Source organism: Ambystoma mexicanum, chromosome 9 (assembly GCF_040938575.1).
Source record: "Ambystoma mexicanum isolate Mex_15411 chromosome 9, UKY_AmexF1_1, whole genome shotgun sequence".
NCBI lineage: Eukaryota > Metazoa > Chordata > Amphibia > Caudata > Ambystomatidae > Ambystoma > Ambystoma mexicanum.
Genome location: NC_090931.1, coordinates 1493318584 through 1493334778, shown reverse-complemented (window position 1 = coordinate 1493334778; position 16195 = coordinate 1493318584). Strand labels below are relative to the sequence as shown.

Below are 16195 nucleotides of genomic sequence, written 5' to 3'. Positions count from 1 at the left end.
ATGACAACTGTATCTGTTGCCAAAAAGCCTGCACCTATGTGCAGTAGCAGAATCTATGGATGATGCCAGCATTTTCAATATTACGCCACGGACAGGTGGATGGTACAGATGGATTAAATCTGACCACTCGTCCGGGTGTGATATATGTTCTCTGTAATACGTTCAACTGCTAGAGGCGGAATCTCATATTTTGGGAAACTTTCTTAAAAAACATTGTCATGTCCCATTGGGTGTCACTCAATTCTAGCCCAAGATCAGCTTCCCATAACATATTCATTTGCACGCTTTGCACACTGATCGTCCCCCGTAAGCATTTCTACACCCGAGACACCGGGTGGCAGTCATCTTCTAGTTCATACATTGATGCTACCAGCACATTAGGTTCCGGTTCCTCCGGGCAATCCACCCACTTCCTCCTTGCTAATGCTGGTAGTCTCCAATACCTTAGGAACAGACCCTTGGGGAGACCCTCATTCTGCATCAGCTCATCTAGGTCCCTGAACTTTTGATCTCTGTACGTGTCCCCCGACATGGTGAGCCAGAAACTACTGGTCACTGCTAGCTCTGGATTTGCGGGGAGTATGAATTGTGCAGCCCCAGTACCTTCAGTGATCTTGCTCATATCTGTCACCCCAGTGTAATCACACAGTGACATGTGGCCCACACAGCACTCTGCAACCCATAAAACGTCCTTCAGCAGAGCCGGGTGCTGCATATCCTGCAATAACCTGGCCTCCGCACTGGGTTCATCTGACTGCCAGTTCACCACATGCTGAAGCTGCGCTGCTAAATAAAAAGGTAGCAGGTGGCCCTCTCTCGAAAGCACCTGTTCTGTGTTTTTTTCCCACTGTGAGAGTCCACAGCCATTGCTTTTAGCTCACTGTGCTTTTCACAAAGGAGGAATATCCATTTTCATATCAGTCTTTGTCTCGCCCACAAGGGCAGTCCAGCACTGAAATGCCAGGCAAACCTCCTTTGAACAAGAGTACCAACAGCAACCCCATACACGTGTTTCGGCCTTGTTGGGCCTCATCAGTGAGGTGGAGCTGTGCCTCTCTGAGCACAGTGAGCAAGGGGTCCACGTCTGGGTTCCCCCAGGTAACGTAGGGTGACCAAAAATAAGAACAGAGCTGCCAAAAAGAACAATTAATACTGGTTTACACCATTTCACTTAAAAGAACTTCTGCCTGAGTTATGACAATTGATATTTGTTCAAATGTTTGTTTTAAAAAGTTAAATAAATCTAAAATTAAAGACATTTGTCAACGTGTCATAAATCTGTTCCATAAAAAAGCTCCATTAACATTTTCAGTGGAGTGAACATGAGATGTAAAATATTGATTCTGTATTTAGTTAATACAATACAATCAATAACTAGATTTTAAAAAAGTGCCTCAGTGCAATGTTCTGTGCAAAGTCTGCAGGATCTAAGTTGGTGGGGAATGTTCAGTTCAGCTCCTATTATTTCAAGCGTTGGCAGGCAATTTAATCTAAATGTCATATACCATTGCCGAGCAATGGCAGATGGACATTTTCTTAAATATAATCTCAGGTTTCTACTGGGGATATATATTATACTCTGAGTTAACAACCAACAAACATCCCCAGCATTGGGGCAAGAACTGCACACAAAATCATCTAGCCACCGTAACCACACACATTGCGACAAAGACAGTGTGCCTCAAACAGTGGGGCAGCAACAGTGCTCAACAGCGCCAAGCCATTCGAGGGTAACCACTCCACCAGGCAAACACCTGCCATAGAGGGAGCGGCTGACAGGTACCTGCAACGGCCAAGTTCCCATTGTATCCCGCACATCGGGGGTGTCAGCAGTTCCATGCCATAGGAAGAGGCATTTCCCTCCCGCCACCAAGCATCACCCCAGGCAGCAACAACAAGTACCAATTGTTCACTCATTGTTACTGCATCTGGCACAAGTCAATACAGTCAGGGGCTCTGTCTTCTGAGGTCTGCTATAGCATCCACATCCCTGTCCGACATGCCGTTATGGTCCATCCACATGTTTGCAGGTTCTGGGGTTTTAAAAGAAAATGCCTTTCCCTTTATATAGCACTTTCAATCTGGTGGGATAGACCAGCATGTAATTGAGACCCAACTGTCAGAGCCATTCCTTTGTGGGGATAAACATGTTCCTCTTCTTTGGAACCAACGGCGTGTAATCCGGGTATATGGCAATTTTGGAGGTGCCCATCTGTATGGCTCCTCCTTCCCTGGAGAACTGCAGTCCCATTTCCCGATCTTTGAAGTTTAGAACTCTGGCAATTATGGGTCGTGGGTTAGCTCCCGGTGGTGGATGCCTCGGCAACGAACGATGCGCTCTCTCAATAGTGAAGCCCTGGGATAACTTTCCCATGCCAACTTCTTGTAGGATCCGGTTCTCGATGTAAAAAGTGGGGTTCGAGCCCCCAGCACCATCAGGTAGGCCCAGCACCATAATGTTATTCCTATGAGACTGCCATTCTGCATTTTCGGCCCAGCATTCTTCAATTCAAGGGCTTTCACCATCGATTCTAGTTCTGTTGGGACCTTCTGCAGAGGTGACTCTGTGGCCGTGACCCTCTCTGCCAGAGATCGAACATCCTGCCTCAGTAGGTGTACATCAATTTCAACTTCCTCAATCTTGCCCTCCAAGGAGGACCGCTAGACCGCAATTGCAGCCAGGATTGTCAAAACTAACCTGAATCACAAAAAGGTTATAGGTAATCGGCGAGTGTTTCAGGGGTCTGGAACTTTAAGCTAAACAATAGAAAGCATTTGAAGCAAGCAACACTAACCTGCTGTGTTCTTCCAAAAGTTGTACAGCATTTCCAGGATGCCAGCTAAATGGTAGAAGTTCCCAGAAGTCCAAAGGAATGAACCAAAGACCAGGGAACGAAGGTTAGTAAGGGAGCTAGTACCCGAACGGCATGAGGGACGTACTAGAAGTGGAAAGGTGCACTGCTGGAAAGCATCCTTAAGCTCATGTGCACGTTTCAGTTCCAATATAAAAGTGAAACAGAAAAGTAGTAGTGTGATGGAATAATGGTAGTGTGACAATTGTAGGTTACAAACAAAATAACATGATCCCAGTGGATGGAGTAGTGTGTCTTTAAGAATGGGTAAAGTCGAATGATAACAGCAAAGGTAATATGATGCCCGTGCTGTAATGCAATAGTAGTACGGGAGGTTAACAGTCCGCTTTGATGGTGGCGCGTGAGGAACTCCAAAGATTGCAACTAGGAAGGAACGGCGGCGTGGGATATAAGCCACAGCTTCTGGAGTTATGGTGGCACGTGAGGAACTCAAAAAAATGCACCCAGGATTCACACTGGAATGGCGGCGTGGAAGATTATCCAGAAGCGGCCGCTTAATGTCGGCGAGCGAGGAACTCCAAGAAATGCACCGACTGCCTTTCGTCAGAAGGATCCGAGATCCCGGAGCTGAATGGAAAAGCTCTGTACTGAATGCCATTAGCCATAAGATACGAGAGCCCAAAGAAGAATGAAAATGCTCTGAGAAGGCAAAATAGCAAAAGAGAGTAACTGGATACAAAGCAGCAAGGCCCGTGTGAACCACAGAGCTTCAGTATGGAAACGTAATCAGAAGCGCCGACGTGCAGCCCGTGTTTGCTTTTAAGCTGCACGCCAATGCTCGTAGAACATCTGAATCACGTGAGTTAGGAACGACGCCTTTGGCATAGACGCCGTCTCCAAGGCAACCTTCTGTGTAATTTCCAAAGCGAGTAGAACGGTCTGGCTGCTGTCCTTTGCGCATATTGTCTGCGTTTCAGCTCCATTAAAGCAGACATTCTAGTAGAACCAGCAGGTATGACAAGGATCTTGTCTTCTTGATGCTTCTTATGCGCTGATGGCAGAGTGGCCTGTCCAGTGCCTTCCGGTGAAGCAGGGCTGCATTGTCTTGTCTGGGTTGCAAAGGACTCCATGATTGTGCCCTTATTACCACCTCTTTGTTCAGGGTCCGGCATATAAAAGCACACAAGTACCCTCCACCTGGTACGCAGCATGTCTCCAGCAGGCGGAAGAAAGATGCTGTTGTGAATGCGGGCGTGCCCACTCCTATTAGTCACAAAGCGAGCTTAATAGACCAGGGGTCCTGCGACCAATACTCTTCCCGGCCCCCCTCCAGGGAAGGCAGTGTGTGGGAGCGAGGGGCCAATGGGCCCCTCTCTACCATCACTTCTCAGTACAAAACTTGGACCAAGTGCCTCTAGTGGTGGGTACACCCCTCGCCCTTATGCAATACTACCTTTTGGTTATATTCGCGTAGATGGGACCACCGAAGAGGACACAGGGCATCCATTTTCTGTACCCCCTTTCAACTCCATCTTGGTAACTAGGCCTCGCTGTGATAGTACAAAATGCATCTCTCCCTTTTGCCCGCCGCTGTAGCTCAGAGCACATGACCCCCACCCTCGTCCCCACTCCAACTGGAAAACTCTGCGGCTCCATTCTCACGCTGAGGCCGGAGCTGCTTGCAACAAATAATAAATGTAACACATCCCTTTTCCTCTGAGATCACTGTCCTGCACGTGAACCAACATGAGCCAAGCACAGGGCTCGTCCATCTCCACAAAACTGTCCTTGCCCTCTTACCCTCGCCAGTTGAAACTTATTGCCATTCTAACCCTGTGTCCTTGCAAGGCCTCCCTTTCATGTGTCAGACTGCCAACCATACTATGAAACCCACCCAGCAGACCCCCAACTAACATTAGACCCCTGTGCAGTATATCGTGCCCAATACTAACAAGTGCCACATACCTGAGATTCTTGTGAGACTAACCCTATAGTTCAATGACAGTATTATAGTGGTCAAGGCCCTTAAACCTGTGACCTGCGTAACCCAAATGTGTAGATGGTATAAACCCTTGAGTGATTTGTATAACGACATGATACACTACTGAGAGTCTTTTGATCAACTGTTATTTAGTGCATGCATTACTCAGAATGTATTTTCTTAGCTTAGATAGTGACCACCGTGTTTCACAGCGACCTGACCTTCACCCATCCGGAGCACAAATGTCTGACGTCAATCCTCCCGCCAACCAAGCAACCAACCCGGAGGAAGAGATGATGCCCACACCTAAGTCACCACCACGGCTGACCAATCCTGGTCCAACGTAGCATCATATGTTAAAAATGTAGATGTACTATATAAATGTGTTGTAACCTTGATGTGGTCAGAGCGCTCTCAGAGATCTAGATAAACTTTTCCTTGAACTCTCACAGCCTGTGCTTTTGTGCCTTATTCCCTGCCCAGGGAGTGTCTGTTTTATTCATCTTTACACGTGTGAGTCAGGGTGGGCACAAACATTTGGTGACCCCCTGCGACGTGATCGGAGAGGTGCATCGAGTCCGGCGCCGAGCAGTGAGATCCGGGATGCCCCCCAGCGAAACCATCGCCTCCGCGGCCGACTAGCCTGTGCGCACTACGAAGAAGGGTCAAGGGTTCCCGGTTGATGAATACCCGACTGAAAAGCTGCTCGCTGAGGCGGGCCACGACTTGGTTGGGGTGCGAGCCTGACTTGGGTCGGACTGCGAGCGGCGACCCTTGGGTCACCTGACTGAGCACGTGAGTGCCGGTTGCGAAGGTTACGAAGGTAAGGGGGAAATAGGGGGGACAGGTGGTAACGAGTAGTAGGGAAGAGTAGGGCCTGTGTGAGTGATGATGACGCTTTTCTTATCTATCCTTTATATGGCCATTAGGTTTTGGTAAAAAGTGAAGAGAAAAAGAGAAGTGGTATCCTAGCCCGAACGGGGTAGAAGGCGGCGCCGCGAAGCATTGTCTCGTCCAGTGCAGAATAAATAAGTGAAGTTACAGAGAAAATAGTAGGAGTCTCATATATTGAGTAGACCCAGAGAAGTTATTTAGAACATTATTTTTCTGGGTACGAAAGGATTCTTGGAAAAGAGTAAGAGGGTGTAAGAGGTGGGGAGTGAATGAGAAGAGTAGGCGAAACGGGAAACGGGGTGGAAAAAAGAGCAACAGGGAGAAAACGCGCACAGGTAGTGCAGGTGCATGATAAGTGTTATATGTGCTTTTGTGTTCTGTCCATTTTTTGTCAAGGATATCCAAGTACTGTGATTAATTTGTAGTTAAAGTGGCAAAATATGCAACAATGAACTGTTTAATTTGAACATGCTGAAAGGGGCCCCTAGGGTCCCTCACGTCTATGGAAACAAGGCAAGTCACCACACACGATAGATACGCCAGATACGAGGTTGTATTCCCAAAGCTAGGGTTTATTGCAAAGCAAATAGTCTCAGTTGGCCAACTCGGTCTCACGCCCCGCGACGTGTATCTCTAGACCTCGAGGGACGCAAGAGAGTGAATTACGTACATCAGTTACATATATACAAAATGCATATCATACAATCAGCTGTGACATGTTCAACACCCCCCTTTATTGGGTTTCTTTGAACTCGGTTTGATGATGGACACTTTCGACGAATATGACACCTTCAAATATCTATTCTAGTAACAATATGCAACTTTGCAAGTGCAGAGACATCTTTTCCTTGTTGAACAGAACACAGTGCTTCTGTTCTTGGAAGCAAGCTACATACGGGGGAAGAGTCACATTCCAGACCTTGCTATCTATGAGGTGCTATTCGTGTCCTGGGAGCCGACACGCTCTACAGGGCTCGGTAAAGGGGGGCCGTAAGAAGAGCATAATTCAAGCCTTTAGCTGCTTTATTCTAACATATTCTACCATATAACGAGACTGGCTGGCAGCTGTGAAATGATTAAATGCCCTGCGGCTCTACTTCAAGGCTACATTCGGGAGGGAGCCGGGCATTCCTTCCCGGCGCTGCCTACGTTGCATTTCAACAAACTCTTATTAGCCTCGCGGCCCTGCGGCCTTGTCCTTTCACGTTCAGACAACAATATTAACAGTCGAGCAGTGTAAGCAGAAAATGTGCTGCGAAGCAATTTGAACAGAAAGCAATGAGCAATTGTTAGAAAACAAAATGGCGATCCTTGTTACATCAAAATGGCCGTTCATTGGTAAACTCGGAAACCTGTATTTCTATCGTATCGTGCATAAGACGGTTGGCCCACAGCCACCAAAATACGTTTGCTATCAATCATGAGAGGTATCCATTTTTCGAGACTGACAATGCAATAACTTAAAGGTTAACTTTGAAAAGGGGGTTGATATATATATATCTTGATACATATATGTGCATACAAATTACAAGTAATTGATAAGACTCGTGGTATATTATCCAACTGGTGAAGAAGTGATTAAGGGGAAAGGGAGGTCGAAAGGTAAGTACAGACAGAGGGAGGGAAGGAAACACATCGTCATGGGAGGAATAACACCACTAGCACATATTTGTCAGCACCTTCCGTTATACAGTGAGAAAATACAAAAATAGCATGATCAATGTTTGACGGAGATAAAAGGGGACAGTGTGATGCCAATCTGGCCAGAGGGTGGGTCATTCGACAAGAGAGTATTAGATCTAGTATCTACACACTTGTTAGCAAGGTATAAGGGGAAACAACTGCAAAACAGAAGGGAAGTACTAGACCTATGGCGAATGTTTGAAGAAGTTACGCCTGCAGCAGAGGTAAGTAAAGAGATAGTGAATGAAACACAGAAAACACAGGAAGAGGTAAGCGGAACGCCAAAGGGTGAGTGCACAACCACTACAGGTGAAGGCGATATAACTAAAATATATCCTCTAATGTCCAGACCAGCAGTAGGATATAGTGAGCCCCTGTACATACCAAGATGTCCAACTCCTACACCTACAACAGGAGCAGTTGTCACAGCACCACCTCCCTATGAGAAAGGAGGTTTGTATGGCCCAACAAGCGCACCCCCCGTGAATTTAGCACATATCACTGGAGAATTTAGACCGCCAGCTGGCGCATGCACAGATGGAGATAACGCGGCTACGAGCGTTGTGCGAAAGGAGCCAAATGCTACCAGGGGGAGGAGAGGTGCCACTATTATCCATAGCGGATCTAACACCAACATTGAGCACAACAGGGGAAGTGGCGCAAGCGATATCAGAGCCAGCACAGTCAGTATCATCAAAAGGAACACGCATACCACAAGGGCAAGAGAAAGAGTGGCGGTCAGGGGAATTCCTGTTCCATCTAAATGACAAACCCGTGAGGATTATACGCCCACCCATCCCAGACAGTGAGAGAGGAGAAGGATGTGAAGGGAACAATGAGCAAACCGCCGGTACCCAGACACACCATCGCCACCACTATGGCAGGGTAGGCTAAGACAGCGAGGGGGAAATATGATGGTAAGTAAGACAAAGAAAGGTCCGGTAAGTAAGGTAGGGAAGAAACACAAGTTACAAATGCCATTGATACATAAAGGAGCAGGTAGGCCACATTACATTCCGTGGGCTCAAATGGATAAAACAACTTGCTAAATGTCCTCCCCCCACTGTCGGGAGGGGCTGGGAAATGAATACACGCCTTTGAGAAAAACACAGCAGGAGTGCCACTAGCGATAGGGGATGTGAAGAGTTTATTAGTGTCAGCAATTGGTGATCAAGCAGATGCAGTGTGGGAAAAGGCCGGATTTAGCAGAGTAACAATGAGTTGTGACCGCCACGATGGATCGGCGTTCAATAATGTTCGAGCACAGGTATGGGATGCATTGAGGCGCACGCTTCCAGATATTCCATATTTACATTTGGTGATGCAGGGCACAATGGAGGAGAACGAGGATCCTACGCAATTCATACTACGGGTGCAGGATTTATGGAGAAGCGAAACTGGCATGGCGTGGAACCAGTGCACCGCCTTGTTTTATTTTATCATCAAGAAGGGGCTCCCAAAGGAGATGCAGAAGGCCTTGGACAAAATGGCTGGGATAGAAGCCCAGGGCTGGCCTGAAATACAGAGTATAATTGTGCACCACTGCAGGAGGATCAAAGAGAGAGAAAAGGAGATAGCACAAAAAAGGCTGGCAGACGAGGCAAAGCTGGTACAGAACAAATTAGTGAAGGGCGCCACCGTCAATGCCAGCGCAACCACAGACCGAGAAAACGAGGGAGACAAAGGAGCGGGAAACAGACCAGCAACAATAGCAGCACTGCGGGCCAGAGGAGGACAAGGACAGTGGAACAGAGAAGAGCAATACGGCGGACAACAGTGGCAAGACAGACCGGCAAGAGGAAGAGGTGGGTACTGGGGCCAGAGAGGGGGTTTGAAGGTATGGGAAATAGGGGATTTGGCGGCCAAGAAATGAGAGGCGGACCACAAGAGTCATGTTGGAACTGTGGGAGATGGGGACACTGCTCTAGAGATTGTAGAATGCAGCCTTCAGGGTATTTCCAGGGGCAACAGCCCATGGAGAACGAACAAGGTTGGGGGTGTCCACACCCAGGTAGCCCCTACGGACTACCGAGGGGAAGTGGGAGACAGCAAGACTACTGCTATAACGAACCTCAGGTACAGCAAGGACAGCAACCACCACCACAACCAATGGCAAGACAAAATGCAGTGGGAAGCGCGACCAATAATTGTTATGCAACATCTGCAAACGGTGCGCCCGCATCGTACCGTGGTGTGACCGTGATCGAAGATAATGTCTTCTCCGTGCCAAGGCAAGAAAGACATTCATATTAGGACTGCCCACAGGGAACACTTGCGTGTTTAGTCCTATCCACCACCCTATGTGCAGAAGAGGAACAACTAGTGGGGGCAGAGATAGGAAGTAAGCAGTTTATCTTTATGGTATACTCTGGAGCAGAGAAATCATGTCTTATGGAAGGGCGGTTTCTGCTCTCAGGCAGGAATTTAGAGACGCAGGGGTTCTCTCGGGCTATTTTAAAAGTTTCTTACACTAAAGATCTTGATATAACGGTGGGGGAAAAACCGTGCGCGCACCCTTACTGTACCACGAAGACGCGCCAATAAACCTGCTGGGTAGAGATTTGTTGAGCAAATTGAATATGACACTCTCCTTTACAGAACAAGGAATAGTGTGCTCAACACCAGGAGTATGCCCAGTACGAGCAATGTTGATGATCAGCACAGTGATGAATGAAGTTGTGGTGCGAGGGCTACACATTGATATAAGCATGTTCATATATGGTATCAAGCTGTTCGCACAAGTGGTGCCAGAGATAACGAGAAAAGAATGGAGAACACCATCAGATTTCATATTCCGCCCAATTGCACACACAGACATTGTACCAGGCACGATAATGTCCATAGACATTGAGGCAGAAAAAGCGCCACCATTGTCATGGGATGTTCGGTAACGCTATATGCGGAGCATTCCCTGTTCGCCATCCTTGAGCGATCAAAATCAACACTAACGACACAAAGAGCAACAGCATATGCAGTAATAATTTCAAGCCCCAACGTACACGTTGTGAGATGCAAGACAGTGAACCCAGCAACATTTATTACAGAGCCATGCATGACAGAGGACATACAAGAACACGATTGTGCCACATATGAGGGGGAAGGTGACGACATTCCGAAAGCAAGTGAGAATGCCCTACAGGAGGGAGAAATATATTTCATAGATGGGTCAGCATCAATAAACCCAGAGACAGGGGAAAAACATGATGGAATGGCGGTAGTGCGCATGGAAGAAGAATATGAGACAATTGTGCAAAAGCACCTCCCATCCCATTATTCAGCACAGGCAGCAGAATTAACTGCCTTGATTGAAGCCCTGCACACAGCCAAAGGCTGTGCGGTGACAATATACTCAGACTCAGCCTATGCAACTACCACGGTGCACTCAGGGCTGTCACGGTGGCGTAGAAGAGGATTCAGGAGGGCTGACGGTTCTCCAGTACAGCATGCAACATTGTTGAATGAACTGATAGATGCATTAGCAGTACCATCGGTAGTGGCAGTGGTGAAATGCCAAGCCCATACCAACAACACAGACATAATCTCATTGGGAAATGCGGCAGCCGACACAGCCGCGAAGGAGGCCTCGTATTTCAATGTGACACCAACACTTGAGGGCATCACAAAAGCAACCACCAAAGATCCACGAGAGGAAGCATACAATAATACCCCAATAGCGCAGATAATAGAGTTACAAAGACGAGCGTCCCAAGAGGAGCAAGAACTGTGGAGCAAACGGGGATGTACACAATCAGACACAGATCTCATTTGGAGGCAAGAGACGACAGGAAAGTTTGTAATGCCCATAAAGTTACTAGAAATAGCATTCCAACAGTTGCATTTCCCCGGCCATGTAGCGAAACAACACATTGCTGCAGACATTCAGGAACACTGGTTCGTCCCCAATTTACAAGAGCACCTGTCAAAATTCATTGTAGAATGTATAACATGGAAAACATATAATTCTGGAATGACATTAAGAACACTGCATGGTACCTTGCCCCGACCAACAGGACCATTTAGAGAGCTCCACATAGACTATGCTGATATGGGAGAGCGGTGTAACGGAGCAAGATATTTGATTGTGGTGGTGTACCCCTTTTCAAGGTGGGTGAAGCGGGCCCATGTCCCCACCCAGATGCGAAATGTGCGGCCAAGTTCCTCGTGCGGGAGGTGTTTTCACGATGGGGGATATGCGATGTGATTAGATCAGACAACGGTACGCACTTTGTGAATGACCTCTTTAAGGAAGTGACATCACTCTTGGGGGTGAAGCACAAATTATGCTCAATTTATCACCCAATGGTGAATGGGATGGTAGAAAAGATCAACGGATTATTAACCCTTTAAGTGCCAAGGGTGAGGTATCTCGTCCTTGACAGTGCACACGCAGTGCCAAGGACGAGATAGCTTGTCCTTTTCGGCACCTTGTTTTGAGCGATCCCTGCAAAGCAGGGATCGCTCAAAACTGTAATCCAACCCCCGGGCTATGTGAGGGGGAGGTCCCCCCTCACTGCCAGGGGGCTGGATTACCTTCAGTTTCACGTCGGCGTGAAACTGAAAGTAAATTCCCCGCAGCAGCCATTTTCGGCTGCTGCGGGGAAGAGAGAAGGTAAGAGACCTTCTTTGTCCGCCTCGATCTCCGGCTGTATTTCAAGCCGGAGATTGAGGTGTGTATCGTTGGAAAGGGGAGATTCTCCCCTTTCCAACGATACCCATTGTGTGGCATTGCTGCCCGCGGATCGGGCGCAGGGCGCGCAATCCGCGGGCAGCAATGCCACCAGATCAATACAGATCCGTTTGTGACGCAGGGGGAGGAGGGGGCTGTTTACTAGGTAAGCGCCCCCCTCCCCCGTGGCCCCAAGGCATGGGGCCACAGCGGCAGAGACCCCTGGGGGCAGATGATCACTGCCCCCAGGGGTGAATACGGGTGGGGAGGGAAAAAAAAAATCAGAGGGAAGGAGGAGGTGGTAGGGGGTTTGGGGCCCTGGGACCCACTAGACCACCAGGGATTTTGTAAAAAATGGTGTCCTTGGAAAGGGGGGGTTCCCCCCTTTCCAAGGACACCACATATATGAGGCATTGCTGGTCACGGATCGGCGCAGAGCGCTCGATCCGTGACCAGCAACCCACTAGACCACCATGGATCCGTTTGTGAGGGGGGGAGGGGGCTGCCTCAAGTAAGCAGCCCTCTCCCCCCTCCCGGCCCCCAAAGCATGGGGGCACATGCATGAGAACCCTGGGGCAGATGGATGACCATCTGCCCCAGGGGAATGAAAAAAAATAAATTGAAAGTATGTGGAAAGGGGGTGGGGGAAGGGGTGGGGGGCCACTAGCCACCATGGATTTTTTATTGAATGAAAGGGGGGGTGGGATGCCCCCCCCAACTGAAGTAGAAAGGGACACCCCTTGTAACCCTCCCTGGGGGCAGATATCTGCTCCTAGGAAGGGGCATTTGACCCCAGGGAGGGATGCATGAGGTAAGGCCCCCCCCTATCTGCCCCCAGGGTGGGTTGCATGAGGTGGGGCCCTCCATTTGGGGTGGGGGGGGTTGAGGGCCACCCCCTGTTGCGGTACATCATTCGCTGCCAATTTAGGGTGGCCCTCAGCCCCCCCTAAAAAGCAGCCTGTGAATTTGTATTTTGTTTTTTGTTTACCCTACTTTGCTTGGTGCAGATGGCCACATTAGTGTGGCTATCTGCCCCCAGGGTGCCCAAACCCTACTGCCCCATCTATTGGGGGTCCTGCCCCACCTTTTGGGGTGGCCCTCTCCCCCCTCACCCCAAATGGAGGTGGGGTGTACCTCACGCAGCCGTTTGGAGGAGGCCCAGGGAGGCCTGCATGAGGTGTGTCCCCCAGCCATTGGGGGTGGGGGTGGCACCCCAAAAGGTGGGGCAGGACCCCCAATAGATGGGGCAGTAAGGTTTGGGCACTCCGGCGCCAGATTGGCACACCAATGTGCCCCTGTGCACAAAGGGGAGTTGGGTTACCAAAGGAAAAAAGTGAAAATGTTGGAAGGTTTTTTAGGGGGGGGCGGTGGGGCACCCCAAAGGGTTGGGAAAGTTTCTAAAGGAATGGGGCGTTAACCCCCCCTGCCCACAATGGAGTGGGTGCCATGTCATGCAGCCCTCCCTGGGACCAGATATCTGCTCCTAGGAACGGACACCTGAGCCCAGGGAGGAGTGCAGGACAGCCTCCCCCCTTATCTGCCCCTTGGGAGGGCTACATGAGATGGGCCGCCCCTCAAATTGGGGTGGTGGTGGAGAGGTGCAACCCCCTTCACGTTAGAAAATTCCACAGCGGTGTAGGGGGCCCCTCCGCCCCCACAAAAGGGCAGTCTGCCATTTTGAATTGGGTTCTTCGTTTACTATACCTGCCTTGGCGTAGAGGGGCATATTGGCGTGCCAGTCTGGCGCCGGGGTGCCCAAAACGTACAGGCCAATGCAACAGGGGGGGCCAATATGGGTGGTCTGGTATTTGGGTGGGCTGACACAGATAATATATGTTTTGTTATTCCCTTTACAGGTCTTGAGCAGTTCAAGCTTCTCCCTTGTTATGTACGTATGAATTTTTGCTTATTCCAACATTTTATAGTGGGTGGAGGGCACATTGCTATTGGGATGGGGGTGAACAGGGCCTGTAGTGTTCTGTTGTGAAGGAAGTGGGTGCTCTGGGGAGGTATTGGGGTGGCCAGGAACACACTTGCCCGGGTTGCGGACAAAACGCCCCCCAGTGCAGCTGAACAGTGCTGTTTCCCTGGGAGGGAAGTTTGCCACTTAGCCATCTGTGCAATGTTTTTTTTGTTTGCTGGGGGTTGCCCTACACCCATTGGTCTCATGCCAGTTTGCTATCACTGTGCAGTCCAGCCTTCTGTGGAGGTAGATGACTGAGAAGTTTCATGTATGTGGTGGAAGGAGCTGAAAAATGTACAGATATATGCCAGACAGTTTGGATGTGTTATTGGTAGGCAAAGCACTGAATGTAATTCTTTTATGTTTCTGTTGCAGGTGCGGCTACTGAAAAGCTTATGCTGACTTATGTAAGTACCACATATATTACTTGGTAATGTGCGGGTGGATGGTTACTGTGGTGGGAGAAACTGTGGCTGCAGTGTCAGTGGTATGGGTGAGAAAGGGTAGTAGGGCGGTTCGGGGGCCAGTGATGGGAGTGCCTTGCATTGAGGAAGGTGGCTGCTTTGCAGAAGGAAAAATTGGCCGACATAAGTAGCAGCTCCTTTTCAAAAATGTTGCCGGTAGTAATGCAGATGGTCATTTTGTTCTGAGCATGGTACGCGTACTTGATACAGAGAACACTACTTTTACTGCAACGATCACCATTTCTGTGGTCCTTTTCCAGCAGTCGTCCCAGTGAGCCCCGCCAGGCTCCCCATCCTTTTGCAGGGGGAAAAGCTGTAACGCAGGGTAGCTAGAGGGGCAGGAGGGTGGGGGGTGAAGTCATTGGCCTTGGGCGTCCATCTCCCAGATGGATATTTTGTCCCTCAAAAGCAGCAGTGGGTGCAGGGTGCCCCGGCACGGTCCCCATCCCGTCCTAGAGGGGAAAGCTGCAGTGCTGGGCAGGCAGAGATGTAGGGTGGTGGTGGTTGATGTGTGTGACCTTGGCTGCCTCTCTGCCTTGGTAGTGGAATGGCCCCAAGTTCACCAGTACTTTAGGAGCTGCGCCCCAATTTCTCACAATCAAAGTGTCCAAATTTGCATGCATGTGTAATGAATGGTGCACATTCTGTCAGAGTAACTATATTCGGAGAGGTTACAAAGCACCCTTGCTGCACAGGTCATATCCTCTGTCAGACTAGTCACCCTGCCAAAGTGTAATGGTGTAGCATGTGGAAGTCACCTTACCACCGTGCAGTGCAGGCGGTGGGCCAAAGGAGCAGACAACCTTTACTGATTACAATTGCCCCAGCACAACTTTGTTATTGGCACAAGGTGACATACTGTCTTCTTCACCTCTTTCCCACCTCCTTCCCCTAAAACACAAGTGCCAATTACGTAATGACCTACTGTAAATTCACATGAGAGGTGCATGTCCGAATGGGTGAAGTGTGTGTCTGGGATTGTTACAAGAGCCATGTGTTCACGCAATCATTCAGCTAGTTGGTAAACTATGTGTAGGCATATTCATGGGGGTTCACTTGTTTCCATATCATAGTGACGATGAGGGTTGTGTAGATAATTGCCTACTCTTTCACCCAAAGGGCTGCACGATTTTCCGAGGGCCAACCACATCTGGCTCTCAAAGGGATGCCCTCCTGGTGCATTGGTTTGGGGTTAGGGGAAGTGCTTTCACCAGCTCAGAGGAGCCATCAGCGATGTCCATGCAAAAGGAGATGCAACCCCCCCACCCTACAGTGGTGCACCTGGGAGGAAAAGATTTAGCGTCTGTGGGAGGGGAAGGGATACATGAGCTGCTAATGGAGGAACTGGAATGGATAGCACAGATGTTTCCAAACAGTGATGGTTTGGTGCCAGATTTCCGGGATTTATTTATTTTTATTTTTTTTCTGCAGGATGCCATATGCCCACTTGTCTTATTTCCATTTCCAATCCGTGTGCAGTCTAGCCTTCCGTAGTGGTAGATGACTGAGAAGTGTCATGGAACTGGTGGAAGGAAGTGAAAAATGTACAGATAGTTGCCAGACAGTTTGGATGTGTAATTGGTAGGCAAAGCATTGATTTTAATTCTTTTATGTTTCCTTTGCAGTTGCGGCTACTGAAAAGCTATTGCTGACTTATGTAAGTACAACATTTATTACTTGGTAATGTGGGGGTGGAGGGTTACTGCGGTGGAAGGAATTGTGGCTGCATTG

At 49.0% G+C, this 16195-nt stretch overlaps 1 pseudogene; it reads right to left on the bottom strand.

Moving 5' to 3' along the window:
• LOC138489285 (zinc finger protein 850-like) overlaps positions 1-16195 on the bottom strand; it is a 150399-nt pseudogene that overhangs the window by 57052 nt on the left and 77152 nt on the right.